General features: G+C 39.2%; 1 non-coding gene across 1 annotated transcript; it reads right to left on the reverse strand.

Moving 5' to 3' along the window:
• Window positions 1-5,338: 5,338 nt before the first annotated feature.
• LOC116530061 lies at window positions 5,339-5,443 on the reverse strand. Its single transcript, XR_004259811.1, has one exon. It is a non-coding gene; the product is annotated as a U6 spliceosomal RNA (small nuclear RNA).
• Window positions 5,444-6,000: the final 557 nt, after the last annotated feature.

Raw genomic sequence — 6,000 nt, forward strand, 5'->3', positions numbered from 1 at the left:
GCTCATCTATGGAAATAGACAGGCAGGTGGGTAGGCATGGTAATAGGAATCTTTGGAAGTTCTCTTCTGATTGCTTCAATTTTCTTAGAGATGTAGAAAGTAATGCTATCAGCTGGGAGGAGGTGGGAAAGATTATATGAGAAGGGAAGAGAAGGTGTGAAATGTCATCTAGGAGAACGAGAAGACTGGACTAGGAAAAAAATTGTGTGCTTGTTGAGTGTCATGTAGGGCCCACTTCAGTTTCTGGTCATGAATTTAAGTGAGACAAGTTAGTATGATTGTGCTTCTTTCTCCAGCAATAATTAGCTCCTGGGAAGCAGATCCAGAACAGGCTGAGAATTCTGTTTAATCATATTTTACCAAAGGAATAAGAGCAAGGAGAAGAGAGCAAGGAAGTTGAGGAGATAAGCAAGGGTGTGATTATGATTCACCATGGAATTTAAGATGAATGAAGAAGGAAGAGTGGATATGGAGAGGTTAAAGACAGTTAAAAGGTGGTAGGATCAATGAATTGCAAGTCCTTCTTGGGTTGAGGGATTGTAGGAGTCTAGGGAAAAGAGAGAATGATTTGGAAAGATAGGAGGTATATAATAGTCTGAGGCTGGGCATATCTCATGTTTGTAAAGCCAGCACTTTGGGACGCTCTGACAGGAGTGTAAGATCAGCCTTAGCAATATAACAAGACCCCATCTCTACAAAAAATTTAAAAATTAGCTGAGCATGGTGGTGTGCACCTATAGTCCCAGCTACTCTGGAGGCTGAGGCAGGAGGTTGTAGCAAGCCAGGATGGTGCCATATACTCTAACCTGGGCAACAGAGTGAGACACTGTCTCTAAATATATAGATATATTGTAAGTCTAACTCCATTTTTTATATGTGCTGACAACTTTGAAGCCCTACCACTCCTCTTTCCCCTTGCAAACATAAGAAAGCCTAGATGCCTTTGATGCCAGCAGGAAGTTCAAACCATGCAAGACCCAGCCCGTGTGAGAGAACCCTCACCGTGGTCCTACCCCTTAACCACTATGAAATCCTAAGATAGTCTCCTTTCTTTGCTCTCTTAAGCCATTTTTTAACTGGTCTGGGAGCCTCCCCTGCTCTCCCCAGAAAGCTGCAGTATGTTAACAAACCTCTTCACACCATCTTGGTACATGTGTGGCATCATCAGTCTCAACATCCAAATGAAATTTTAGGTGGAGGAGCCCATCTGGCTTCTGCAGGATGACCACAACAGTGTGGTAATTCGAGAGGGATCCATGAAATTGATACTATGGAGGACCGATGAAACCTAGGGTGGGATGTGACCATGGCAGTGAATGGCTAAGGGATGTGGAGGCAGGATCATTGGAAGAGAGTCAAGGACAGACTTTCATACAGATTATATGCTTGTGTATTAAAAACAATAAGACTTAGAAAAGGGGAGGTGCTGGGGAAGATGCCAGTAGCAAAAGCTAAAGTCCTTGATAAATAAGACAGTGATCTGTGAGTGAGTAGGTGAGGAATGACGAAGGTGAGTGACAATATCAGAGGAGATGATTTTTAAAAAAGATAATGGGCAGGGGGAGGAATTAGAGAGGTGGGAGGAAGAATAGTTTGAAAGAAGCAAGAAGAACCCTCTCCTACCACCCAGTCCAGTGGTATGAGGGCGCTGGGAAGGCTGCAGGGACAACAGCGTCTACAGGGATGAGTCAGGTTGGCATTAGGACAAGAAGGTGAAGGAGATATTCAGAGAAGCAGTTGAGGATGTAGAGGATTTTGCTGATGATAGAGGGCACAGTGGAAAAGCCTCAGAAACTGGCGAGTCTTGAGAAGAGTTCAGAATAGGAGATATGAAGAGCCTTGAGAGGGACAGGTGGGAGGTGAGAGGGGCCTGGTGGTCTGGGGTTTCTCATGGTAAAGGATATAAACAAGGATAACAAGGACAAAATTTGAACCAAATGAGAAGAAATGGTGATTCAGGTTTCCATTTAGAGTCACCCAAGACTAAATGAAATTAATGTTTTATTTGAATGGCGAAAATTAGTTTACAAGATTTTCATTTCAAAGTTGAGTTGCTTCCCTTGTCTTCACATGCCCCAGGACCCTGGCCCTCCAGGGGCCCACACTGAGAACCTTGCATCCAGGTAGGCCCTTGTACCACTGGACTTGCAGTTTGGCTATAAACCCACTTGGATGAGTCCCAAGATGGATCCAAGCAGGTTGGCCTTGGCAAATTTGGGCAGGATCCTTTCTGCCTCTGGTCTGATGTTCTCCTGAATTCTCACTGCAGAGGCCTGGCCATCCCTCATGTATACACTGGACCTACTTTACAAACATCCAAATGTACCTGCTCTGGTACCTGTTCTTATGGTACTTAAAGATTTCAGTTTTTCTAAGTAAAAGCTAGCTAATCCAAAACTAATTCATCTGGTTGTGTTCAGAGGTGCTAATTTGCGGCCTCTTGGTCATCATGTATAGTGTAACTTTGGCCTTCCAGAAGTTACATTACACATGATGGAGACAAAGAAATGACTCCAGTGGGTTCCAATACAGGAAAATCAAGATCACTGGTCTTTGAACTTTCTTGTTTATATATTCTCAAAAGAATTTTTGAAAAGATATGAATTCTCTGATGTTTTATAGCAACATCCAAAATTTTTATCATAAAATTAAACAATTGTAAAGGAAGTAAATTTCAGTTTTGTGTTGTAAATATTGGCATTTAAAAATAAAACTGTGGCCGGGCGCAGTGGCTCACACCTGTAATCCCAGCACTTTGGGAGGTCAAGGTGGGTAGATCACTAGGTCAGGAGTTCAAGACCAGCCTGGGCAACATGGTGAAACCCCGTGTCTAAAAAATATAAAAATTAGTGGGGTGTGGTGGCGGGTGACTGTAATCCCAGCTACTCAGGAGGCTGAGGCAGAGAATTGCTTGAACCTGGGAGGCAGAGATTGCACCATCGCACTGCAGCCTGGCAACAGAGCGAGACTCTGTCTAAAAAAAAAAAAATTAATTAAAAAACCCTGTCACACAACTCATAAGTGTATCCAATATGAATATCATGCACCTTGATACCATTGAAAGAGTATTGTCCTTTAAAGAGTAAGTTATAAGGTTGTTTATTTAGCTATTAGAAATATAACATTGTTCCCTTTTCTTCTTGAACTTTTTAAACTCTGCTTCCCTTATACAATGTTATAGTTATATATTTTTGTGCTTTCTAATTTATTTATTTAGTCTTGATCTATCACCTAGGTTGGAGTGTAGTGGCAAGATCATAGTTCACTGTAATCTAGAACTTCTGGGCTTGAGCAGTCCTGCCGTCTCAGCCTCCCTAGTAGCTACGACTACAGATACATGGCACAGTGCCCAGTCTCTAATTTATTTTTCAACCTATCATACTTCTCTGTTAATAAAAATTGTCATTTTGATGTTTTTTATTTTTAAATTTAATTTTTGAATGCGTAATATGTTTATCTGGTTCAAAAATAAAAATGAAATTAAAAATATTCATTGAGAAATTTTATTCTCTCTTCTACTACCTCCATGGGTAATCACTTTTATTAATTTTAAATTTATCCTTCTAGTGCCAATATTTCTTCTTTATATAAATAAAAGCAAAATTGAATGTGTATTTAAAAATTGAATATATATTTATATCATTCCCCCTTTCTTAGCTAAAAAAAGTTACTTTATTACATTTTTTTTAAAACTGCAGAATGGAAGCCTACTAATTAGACTAATGAAAATGTACTAATTCGACCAATATCAAATCACATTCCTGATAAGAATCTTTGCCTTCTCTTTTGCCTTGACCATAAGGTTAGATCATAGAAATCAACTGACATTCTTCAAGGACATTTCAGAAACCTGTGGTGTTTTCAGTGCTTAGAATTCAATACCAATGAGAACACAGGTTGTTAATGGCAGACCTTGGCAGATTGTGTTTTGTTTCTTCCAATATTTACAAATTGGGACATTTTACATAAACATCTAGATTCTGGCTGTTTTAAAAATCAGATCAGCTAACCAAACCTCTCACACACAGGCTGGTGTGACCTCCATGTGGCACTTGTCCTGTGGTCTGCTATAGTCTCTCTCACTTCCTAGCTTTCTTGCTTCAGCCCCCAGCATTTATTTATCTTTCCCATCTGGTCCCTGTAGGCATTTGACTTAGTAACCTCTGAGTTAAAATCGTAGCAGTGACTTGGGAAGGTACACTCAAACAGGAGCTTCTTTGAAGCTTCAGAATGGGAAGCAAGAAAGGAGCAAGGGAAAAGAATAGAGGAAGATTAGGCTCTGGAGTAATGATTCCATTAAAAAGAACCCACATTTTACCTGAAATTCCTCAGGACAAGTGTTTTTTTCCATATACTCTGTAGTCTGTATGCACCTTCTCATGCCACTAGATGATGCAGGGTATTGGTAAGGCAAGGTGGTAACTGAATTTGAACCCCATGAAAATGAAGTCTATTGTGATTTAATCATGAGAACATAGACTGAAATGAGAGACAGTGCTCTTTTTTATCTTCTGTGAAAAGGCACATTGGACATTTGAATTAAAAAATACAATGGGTCCCTAATTTTCTACTAACTCTACCACAAAATATTGAGGATCTATTGTGTCCAAAATGTTTTAAAATGCTGTTTAGAGTATGGAACACAAGAAACTTATAAAGTAGAGCAGGTATTTTGTGTATCTGCTTTTAATATAGAATACAATGCTTTAAAAAGGAAGAATGATAAGAATTTTAAGGGAAATTATAATTTGTTGTTATTTCCTTAACACCTGGCATAGAGAAGGTAATTCATAAACATTTATTAAGAGAATAAAAGAATGAATGAATAAATGAAGCTTCCAAGAAGATAAGAAGTATAAAGATAAAATCAGTTTTAAAAAGGTTTTTACCTTGAAAGCAGCATTCAAAATCTGAAAGTCATGAATGACAATTTTTATTTTGTTCTTTATTTCTTATCAGTACATTCCCTGAAGAAGTGCTGGGGCTTTTTGGAATAGTTCTTCGAGCAAATGAAACACCCATAATAACTTGGTGCTAAGATTTTTGTCTGACTTAAGGCATAACACTGTAATTCTGGAACTTGAAATTGCTCCTAATCACAATGTTGCACTAGAAGACTTATATTGAGAATTCACAGTGACTATGGCAAGAATGTCAGAAGTGAACATCATAGGAGACCTGTCACGTGGAAGTTACTGAAAGAGTCACCTTATCATGGTGGATTATAGACTTCAGGAGGATATGAACTTGTCCTGAGACCATCTGATGACATCTTCAGTCTCTGGCAATAGTCTTTGGGATTTTGTATAAACTGTCAATGTCATAATATACAGATTTTAAAAATATGGAATGCCTCGCGAATTGGCATATCATCCTTGTGCAGAAGCCATGATACTCTTCTCTATATGGTTCCAATTTTACTCTATGAGCCGTCAAAGTGAGCATGACAATGTCATAATATTAAAATAGTATTTCACAGTAGGGTTTCCCTACTCTCTTAAATTTGTGCATAAGGATATGCCATGTTCTCCACAGAAAAGGAAAATCACGTAGAAGCAAACGCAGCAAGAGATGACCTGATGGCACTACCAGACCACTGTTCACTGGGTGATTTGCAGTGTTTTCTTCCTTCTGATGACTAACCCTAAACACTTCCCAATTCTCTTGAGCACAAGAACAACCATCCAAGTCCAGGAAACATTCGATTCTCTCAGGTGACAGTAAAGATCTTAGAGAATCCAGATGTTTCCTTGCTGATTACACCCCGTAAAATCCAGTTAGAACCAACAAATTCAGAAAATGTAACAAGGGTTTTAAACTCTTGTGGAGTATATTTTTCATCTTTTCCTGAGTTTTTTCCTTTCTTTTTTTGAGACAGAGTATTGCTCTGTCGCCAGGCTGAAGTGCAGTAGCACAGTCCCGGCTCACTGTAACCTCCACCTCCTGGGTTCAAGTGATTCTCTTGCCTCAGCCTCCTGAGTAGGTGGGATTACATGTGTG

The sequence above is a fragment of the Sapajus apella genome, unplaced genomic scaffold (genome assembly GCF_009761245.1).
Source record: "Sapajus apella isolate SASKATOON/1434 unplaced genomic scaffold, GSC_monkey_1.0 scaffold64, whole genome shotgun sequence".
NCBI lineage: Eukaryota > Metazoa > Chordata > Mammalia > Primates > Cebidae > Sapajus > Sapajus apella.